This window comes from Cupressus sempervirens, chromosome 7 (assembly GCF_028749045.1).
Source record: "Cupressus sempervirens isolate cs-2001-9-10 chromosome 7, ASM2874904v1, whole genome shotgun sequence".
NCBI classification, from domain to species: domain Eukaryota; kingdom Viridiplantae; phylum Streptophyta; class Pinopsida; order Cupressales; family Cupressaceae; genus Cupressus; species Cupressus sempervirens.
In genome coordinates this window covers 688,367,131-688,376,297 of record NC_143124.1, presented here as the reverse complement: position 1 = coordinate 688,376,297, position 9,167 = coordinate 688,367,131, and positions in this window count along the sequence as shown.

The window sequence follows — 9,167 nt, the reverse complement described above, 5'->3', positions numbered from 1 at the left end:
AACCACCCGCGAGCACCCACATCTCGGCAAAAAGCATTCGTGCGATTTCTTCCCCTAGACAGACACGTTGGGCCTGCACTTGTCGGAGCATTGCAAAGATGAGCGCTCTGGTTTGCAGGAGCCTGAGAAGAAAATCTCGTACGAAACCCGTTCCCCCAAAATGCTCGAATCACAAATGCTCGCAGCAGGGTCGTAATGCAAAGATGTACACCGCGCACGCGATCAAGTAAGGACACTCAGAGACATCCATTTCCCAGGCATATGCCCCCTACACGCTTTTTGGTGCACCCCATACAAACGGCCATACTTCGACAAGCCCTCCCAGAATTTCGCATCTGAAGAGAGAGATGAAACGCCTTGGGCTTTTTGTCCACACAATGCAAACACCGAACGCTCTCTTTAGGGGGGAGCTGAAGAAGAGTATCTCCCGCAGAACCCACGAGCCGTAGCCATTCGGATCGCACAGGGCAGGACAGGGCATGGAGAGTTTCCGCATCCAAACAAAAATTATCAGTAATACTCTATGCTTCTACTGGCCCAGACCACAAAGGCTGTCACGACAGTGCCATGCACTTCTGTAGGATGAGATAGTGAAGAGGCGAGCATGCACCGAGAACGCACTAGCGAATAAATTATGCGACAACCAAACCTTTTGCCGGCCCCCCTCTCAATCTCAAGGCTCTACCGATCGGTAAAAAACTTAGGGTGGAGAGTGGACCCTTGATGAAATTAGGGACGTCGAGCAATGCACCCGTGCAACCATCTCTTTCCTTCTTGTCGTCCGGGTAGGATAAAAATGCAATGATAGAATGTGCCAATGAGACGGAGCCCTTGGCTACAAGATACAACTCCATACACACTCAGCAACAAGCACATCTTAGAATCGAACACCAAATGTGCAGTGTGTTGCAAGCCATGCAGACACCTACATATAGGGTATATCCATCAAAACAAAGCGACAAGTACTTCCCACCAGCTCCGCCATTGCGATAACCGAATGGGATAATACTCACCGCCACAGATTAATGACCATCATTACCGTCTCGGAATAGATACAAGCACATTGAGCTTCATCCGATCAGCTGGATGAATTTCACCTTGAAGGGGCCCAGTCCAAAAGTTTCGCAGGTCATCTCCTGGAACTCTAAAGAACAAGGCCCATCTTACATGCAAACTCTGCTACTACGCAAACATAGGTTGCAATTAAAGAGAAATTGCAAGGCCGTCACAATGGCCCGAGGCCAATGCTCCGACTAAGTCAATTTTCTCTTGCAATCACCATGCCGCCGTTCACAGAGAGATCTCCCCATTCACTTGTGACGTGATGCACAATCCAAGGGCTAGACGCGAGCTCACCCTTGAAAGGCCACTTTCCAAGGCATCCCCCGATGACACATTGGAACGACAACCGCTGTCGAACCATTTCCCAATGTTGTGCCGATCGAGTTGGCACAGAGCCGCTAGACGAGGGCTCCCATTTTAGATCGAGTTTTAAAATCACCAAGAAGAGGCGGTGAGGGCTGGGAACCGCTGCCAAACCTTTTTCTGAAATTGCGCCAGCTGAGTGACTAGAAAACATGCTTTACGTGATAGGCACACAAAAAATTTTGCTACAGCGCCAAGTCTCTTCCGTAGTTGCGTCGGTCGAGTGATCGAAGAAGGTGATCTAAGAGAGGGTCCAAGCGTAGGCATTCGTTGGGGGATTCGCGCCGATGGCATAAATTTATGCAATACCCAAGAACCACCGGATGGAGGTGGTGCTAGACGAGGGCTCCCATTTTAGATCGAGTTTTAAAATCACCGAGTAGACGCGGTGAGGGCTGGCAACCGCTGCCAAACCTTTTTCTGAAATTGTGCCATCTGAGTGACAAGAAAACATGATCTAAAGGAGAGTCTAGGAATAGCACCCTCGAGGGTGGGCTTCATGCCCCTCTAATTGATTCAACGTCGGCGTCCACCTTTTCAAAATCTGACATATCCATCTGCCCTGACAGCGGCGTTGAATCAATGAGTGGGGCACGGGAGAGGCTTGCGGCAACCACCTCTCCCATTGTAGCCACGATAGGCACGCAAAAAATTTTGCTAGAGTGCCAAGCACCCACCTCATGGCTAGAGACAAGGGCTCGCCATTAGATCAAACTTCGAAATCGCTGAACAGACGCGCTGTAGAATGGCAACCGCTGCCAAGTCTCTTCCATAGTTGCGTCGGTCGAGTGATCGAAGAAGGTGATCTAAGAGAGGGTCCAAGCGTAGGCGTTTGTTGGGGGATTCGCGCCGATGGCATAATTTTATGCAATACCCGAGCAACACCGGACGGAGGTGCTAGACAAGGGCTCCCATTTTAGATCGAGTTTTAAAATCACCAAGTAGACGCGGTGAGGGATGGCAACCGCTGCCAAACCTTTTTCCGAAATTGCGCCAGCTGAGTGAGAAGAAAACATGATCTAAAGGAGAGTCGAGGAATAGCACATTCGGGGTGGGCTTCATGCCCCTCTAATTGATTCAACGTCGGCATCCACCGTTTCAAAATTTGACATATCCATCCGCCTTGACACCGGTGTTGAATCAATGAGGGGGGCACGGGAGAGGCTCGCGGCAACCACCTCTCCTATATAAGCTATTAGTGTGAGGCTCGCTCTGCATTAGAAATTAGTGAACACAACGACATCCGCCTTAAAAATCCAAATCCTTCAAAATTCCTACCAAACAGCCATTCACGACCCAATTTTTTATGAGGTCGGCAGAGGAGCAAAAGATTGTCATCGGTTAGGAGATGTGAGTTCATGGAGCCAACGGACTAAAATGGTCATCGAGCTCATCCGATCAATTGGATGAATTTCACCTTGAAGGTGCCCAATCCAAAAGTTCTGGAGGTCATCTCCTGGAACTCTCGAGAACAAGGCTCATCTTACATGCAAACTCTGCTACTGCACAAACATAGGTTGCAATTAAAGAGAAATTGCGAGGCCGTCACAATGGCCTGAGGCCAATGGCTCCGACTAAGTCAATTTTCTCTTGCAATCAACCATGCCTCCGTTCACAGAGAGATCTCCCCATTCACTTGTGACACGACGCACAATCCAAGGTCTAGATGCGAGCTCGCCCTTGAAAGAAAGACCACTTTCCAAGACGTCCCCCGATGACACATTGGAACGTCAACCGCTGTCAAACCACTCCCAATGTTGTGCCGATCGAGTTGGCACAGAGGCAACCTTAGGGAGCTCCCGTGTAGCAATCAGGATGTGCTTTCGTGCCCATCTCTCACAAAAACCAATGTTAGCTGTGGACAAATTTGGAATCCAAGGGCTCGCATCCATCGATATCGTCGGCACTGGGTCTATATATTCAAAGGCCACGGAGAGGTTCCGATAAGAGAAGCTCCCCTGCTCGCTCGCACAAACATCCCAAATTCTAGACACAAGCTCCCGCCCTTAGCATCGCTCTCCAGATCACCGCAATGACACATTGGAATGACAACCGCTGCCGAACAACTCCCGAAATTGTGGCAATGGAGTGAGAAAGAAGAGCAACTTTGGGGAGCTGCGCATAGCAAATGGGCTATGCTGCTACTTCATTTCGCTCTTATATAGATCCAAAATCGTTGATTTCATTTGGAATCTGAGGCTGCATTCGTCCTTGCTCAAACAAGCAATGGCTCTTCTAATCGAATGGCCACGGGGAGCTTCCGATAACAAAGGCTCCCTTGTCACTCGTGATGCGCAGGCCAACTGCTAGACGATGGGTCACCCTTTAGATCGCTGCCCAGGCAACCACCACAACGGCACCATTGGAATGACAACCGCTGCCGAACCATTCTAAAAATTTTGTGCCAAAGAAGTTGTTGCGTAGAAAACGACTCTGGGGAGAGAGCCCTCGCATAGCAAAATCGGGATGGCTTCACGGCCCTCCCAATAGAAACGATGCTGGTGCCAATATTCCAAAAATCTGAATAACGTGTCTTTCGCGAACACCAGAATTGATTTCTATTGGGGAGGGTCGCCGAGAACTTTTGTTATCAAAGCTCCCATTGTAAGCCGCGATAGGCACACAAAAAATTGCTAGATCCCCAAGCACCCACCTCATGGCTAGACAAGGGCTCACCCTTAGTAGATCAACTTCGAAATCGCTGAATAGACATGCTGTGGAATGGCAACCGCTGCCAAGCCTCTTTCGTAATTGCATCGGTCGAGTGATCAAAGAAGGTGATCTAAGGGAGAGTCCAAGGCTAGGGATTCATTGGGGGATTCGCGCCGATAGAAAAAAATTATGCAATACCCGAGCAACACCGGACAGAGGTGCTAGACGAGGGCTCCCATTTTAGATCGAGTTTTAAAATCACCAAGTAGACGCGGTGAGGGCTGGCAACCGCTGCCAAACCTTTTTTTGAAATTGCACCAGCTGAGTGACAAGAAAACATGATCTAAAGGAGAGTCAAGGAATAGCACCCTCGAGGGTGGGCTTCATGCCCCTCTAATTGATTCAACGTCGGCGTCCACCGTTTCAAAATCTGACATATCCATTCGCCCTAACAGCAGCATTGAATCAATGAGGGGGGCACGGGAGAGGCTCGCGGCAACCACCTCTCCCCTTGTAGCCACGATAGGCATGCAAAAAATTTTGCTAGAGCGCCAAGCACCCACCTCATGGCTAGAGAAAAGGGCTCGCCATTAGATCAACTTTGAAATCGCTGAATAGACGCGCTGTAGAATGGCAACTACTGCCAAGTCTCTTCCATAGTTGCGTCGGTCGAGTGATCGAAGAAGGTGATCTAAGACAGGGTCCAAGCATAGGCATTCATTGGGAGATTCGCGCCGATGGCATAAATTTATGCAATACCCGAGCAACACCAGACGGAGGTGCTAGACGAGGGTTCCCGTTTTAGATCGAGTTTTAACATCACCAAGTAGACGCGGTGAGGGCTGGCAACCACTGCCAAAACTTTTTTTGAAATTGCACCAGCTGAGTGACAAGAAAACATGATCTAAAGGAGAGTCCAGGAATAGCACCCTCAAGGGTGGGGCTTCATGCCCCTCTAACTGATTCAACGTCGGCGTCCACCGTTTCAAAATCTGACATATCCATCCGCCCTGACAGCGGCATTGAATCAATGAGGGGGGCACAGGAGAGGCTCGCGGCAACCACCTCTCCCCTTGTAGCCATGATAGGCATGCAAAAAAATTTTGCTAGAGTGCCAAGCACCCACCTCATGGCTAGAGACAAGGGCTCACAATTAGATCAACTTCGAAATCGCTGAACAGACGCGCTGTAGAATGGCAACCGCTGCCAAGTCTCTTCCGTAGTTGCGTCGGTCGAGTGATCGAAGAAGGTGATCTAAGAGAGGGTCCAAGCGTAGGCATTCATTGGAGGATTCGCGCCGATGGCATAAATTTTTGCAATACCCGAGCAACACCGGACGGAGGTGCTAGATGAGGGCTCCCGTTTTAGATCGAGTTTTAAAATCACCAAGTAGACGCGGTGAGGGCTGGCAACCTCTGCCAAACCTTTTTTCAAAATTGTGCCAGCTGAGTTGACAAGAAAACATGATCTAATGGAGAGTCCAGGAATAGCACCCTCGAGGGTGGGCTTCATGCCCCTCTAATTGATTCAACGTCGGCATCCACCATTTCAAAATCTAACATATCCATCCACTCTGACAGCGGCGTTGAATCAATCAGGGGGGCACGGGAGAGGCTTGCGGCAACCACCTCTCCCATTGTAGCCGCGACAGGCATGCAAAAAATTTTGCTAGAGTGCCAAGCACCCACCTCATGGCTAGAGACAAGGGCTCGCCAGTAGATCAACTTCAAAATCGCTGAACAGACGCGCTGTAGAATCGCAACCGCTGCCAAGTCTCTTCCGTAGTTGCGTCGGTCGAGTGATCGAAGAAGGTGATCTAAGAGAGGGTCCAAGAATGTAGGCATTCATTGGGGGATTCGCGCCGATGGCATAAATTTATGCAATACCCGAGCAACACCGGACGGAGGTGCTAGATGAGGGCTCCCATTTTAGATCGAGTTTTAAAATCACCAAGTAGACGCGGTGAGGGCAGGCAACTGCTGCCAAACCTTTTTCCGAAATTGTGCCAGCTGAGTGACAAGAAAACATGATCTAAAGGAGAGTCCAGGAATAGCACCCTCGAGAGTGGGCTTCATGCCCCTCTAATTGATTCAACGTCGGCGTCCACCATTTCAAAATCTGACATATCCATCCGCCCTGACAGTGGCGTTGAATCAATGAGGAGGGCACGGGAGAGGCTCGCGGCAACCACCTCTCCCCTTGTAGCCACGATAGGCACGCAAAAAAATTTTGCTAGAGCGCCAAGCACCCACCTCATGGCTAGAGACAAGGGCTCGCCATTAGATCAACTTTGAAATCGCTGAACAGACGCTCTATAGAATGGCAACCGCTGCCAAGTCTCTTTTGTAGTTGTGTCAGTCGAGTTATTGAAGAAGGTGATCTAAGAGAGGGTCCAAGCATAGGCATTCATTGGGGGATTCGCGCTGATGGCATAAATTTCTGCAATACCCGAGCAACACCGGACGGAGGTGCTAGACGAGGGCTCCCGTTTTAGATCGAGTTTTAAAATCACCGAGTAGACGCGGTGAGGGCTGGCAACCGCTGTGAAACCTTTTTCCGAAATTGCGCCAGCTGAGTTGACAAGAAAACATGATCTAAAGGAGAGTCCAGGAATAGCACCCTCGAGGGTGGGCTTCATGCCCCTCTAATTGATTCAATGTTGGCATCCACCGTTTCAAAATTTGACATATCCATCTGCCCTGACAGCGGCGTTGAATCAATGAGGGGGGCACGGGAGAGGCTCGTGGCAACTACCTCTCATTGTAGCCGCGATAGGCATGCAAAAAATTTTGCTAGAGCGCCAAGCACCCACCTCATGGCTAGAGAAAAGGGCTCGCCATTAGATCAACTTTGAAATCGCTGAACAGACGTGCTGTAGAATGGCAACCGCTGCCAAGTCTCTTTCATAGTTGCGTCGGTCGAGTGATCAAACAAAGTGATCTAAGAGAGGGTCCAAGTGTATAGGCATTCGTTGGGGGATTCGTGCCGATGGCATAAATTTATGCAATACCCGAGCAACACCGGACGGAGGTGCTAGACGAGGGCTCCCGTTTTAGATCGAGTTTTAAAATCACCAAGTAGACGTGGTGAGGGCTGGCAACCGCTGCCAAACCTTTTTCTTAAATTGCACCAGCTGAGTGACAAGAAAATGTGATCTAAAGGAGAGTCTAGGAATAGCACCCTCGAGGGTGGGCTTCATGCCCCTCTAATTGATTCAACGTCAGCATCTACCATTTCAAAATCTGACATATCCATCCGCCCTGACAGCGGCATTGAATCAATGAGGGGGGCACGGGAGAGGCTCGCGGCAACAACCTCTCCCATTGTACCCGCGATAGGCACACAAAAAATTTTGCTAGAGCGCCAAGCACCCACCTCATGGCTAGAGACAAGGGCTCGCCATTAGATCAACTTTGAAATCGCTGAACAGACGCGCTGTAGAATGTCAACCGCTGCCAAGTTGCATCGGTCGAGTGATCAAAGAAGGTGATCTAAGAGAGGGTCCAAGCATAGGCATTCGTTGGGGGATTTGCGCCATTGGCATAATTTTATGCAATACCCGAGCAACACCGCTCGGAGGTGCTAGGCGAGGGCTCCCGTTTTAGATCGAGTTTTAAAATCACCAAGTAGACGCGGTGAGGGATGGCAACCGCTGCAAAACCTTTTTCCGAAATCGCGCCAGCTGAGTGAGAAGAAAACATGATCTAAAGGAGAGTCGAGGAATAGCACATCTAGGGTGGGCTTCATGCCCCTCTAATTGATTCAATGTCGGTGTCCACCGTTTCAAAATTCGACATATCCATCCGCCTTGACACCGACGTTGAATCAATGAGAGGGGCACGGGAGAGGCTCGCGGCAACCACCTCTCCTATATAAGCTATTAGTGCGAGGCTCGCTCTGCATTAGAAATTAGCGAACACACCGACATCCGCCTTAAAAATCCAAATCCTTTAAAATTCCTACCAAACAGCCATTCACGACCCAATTTTTTATGAGGTCGGCAGAGGAGCAAAAGATTGTCATCGGTTCGGAGATGTGAGTTCATGGAGCCGAGGGACTGAAATGGTCATCGAGCTCATCCGATCAATTGGATGAATTTCACCTTGAAGGGGCCCAATCCAAAAGTTCCGGAGGTCATCTCCTAGAACTCTCAAGAACAAGGCCCATCTTACATGCAAACTCTGCTACTGCGCAAACATAGGTTGCAATTAAAGAGAAATTGCGAGGCCGTCACAATGGCCCGAGGCCAATGGCTCCGACTAAGTCAATTTTCTCTTGCAATCACCATGCCACCATTCACAGAGAGATCTCCCCATTCACTTGTGACGCGACGCACAATCCAAGTGCTAGACGCGAGCTCGCCCTTGAAAGAAAGACCACTTTCCAAGACATCCCCCATTCACTTGTGACGTGACGCACAACCCAAGTGCTAGACGCGAGCTCGCCCTTGAAAGAAAGACCACTTTCCAAGACATCCCCCGATGACACATTGGAATGACAACTGCTGTCGAACCATTCCCAATGTTGTGCCGATCGAGTTGGCACAGAGGCGACCTTAGGGAGCTCCCGCGTAGCAATCGGGATGTGCTTTCATACCCATCTCTCACAAAAACCAATCTTAGCTGTGAACAAATTTTGCCGCAATGACACCATTGGAACGACGACCACTGTCGAACAACTCCCACATTTGTGCCCCGATGGAGTGAGAAAGAATAGCAACTTTGGGGAGCCATGCATCGCAAACAGGCTGCTGCTTCATTCCGCTCTTATATATAGATCCGATGTCATTGATTTCATTTGGAATCTGAGGCTGCATTCGTCCTTGCTCACACAAGCAACGACTCTTCTCATCGAATGGCCATGGGGAGCTTTCGATCACAAAGGCTCCCTTGTCACTCGTGACGCGCAGCCCAACTGCTTTTCGAAATTGCACCAGCTAAGTGAAAAGAAAACATGATCTAAAGGAGAGTCGAGGAATAGCACCTCAAGGGTGGGCTTCATGCCCCTCCAATTGATTCAACGTCGGCGTCCACCGTTTCAAAATCTGACATTTCCATCCGCCTTGACACCGCCATTGAATCAATGAGAGG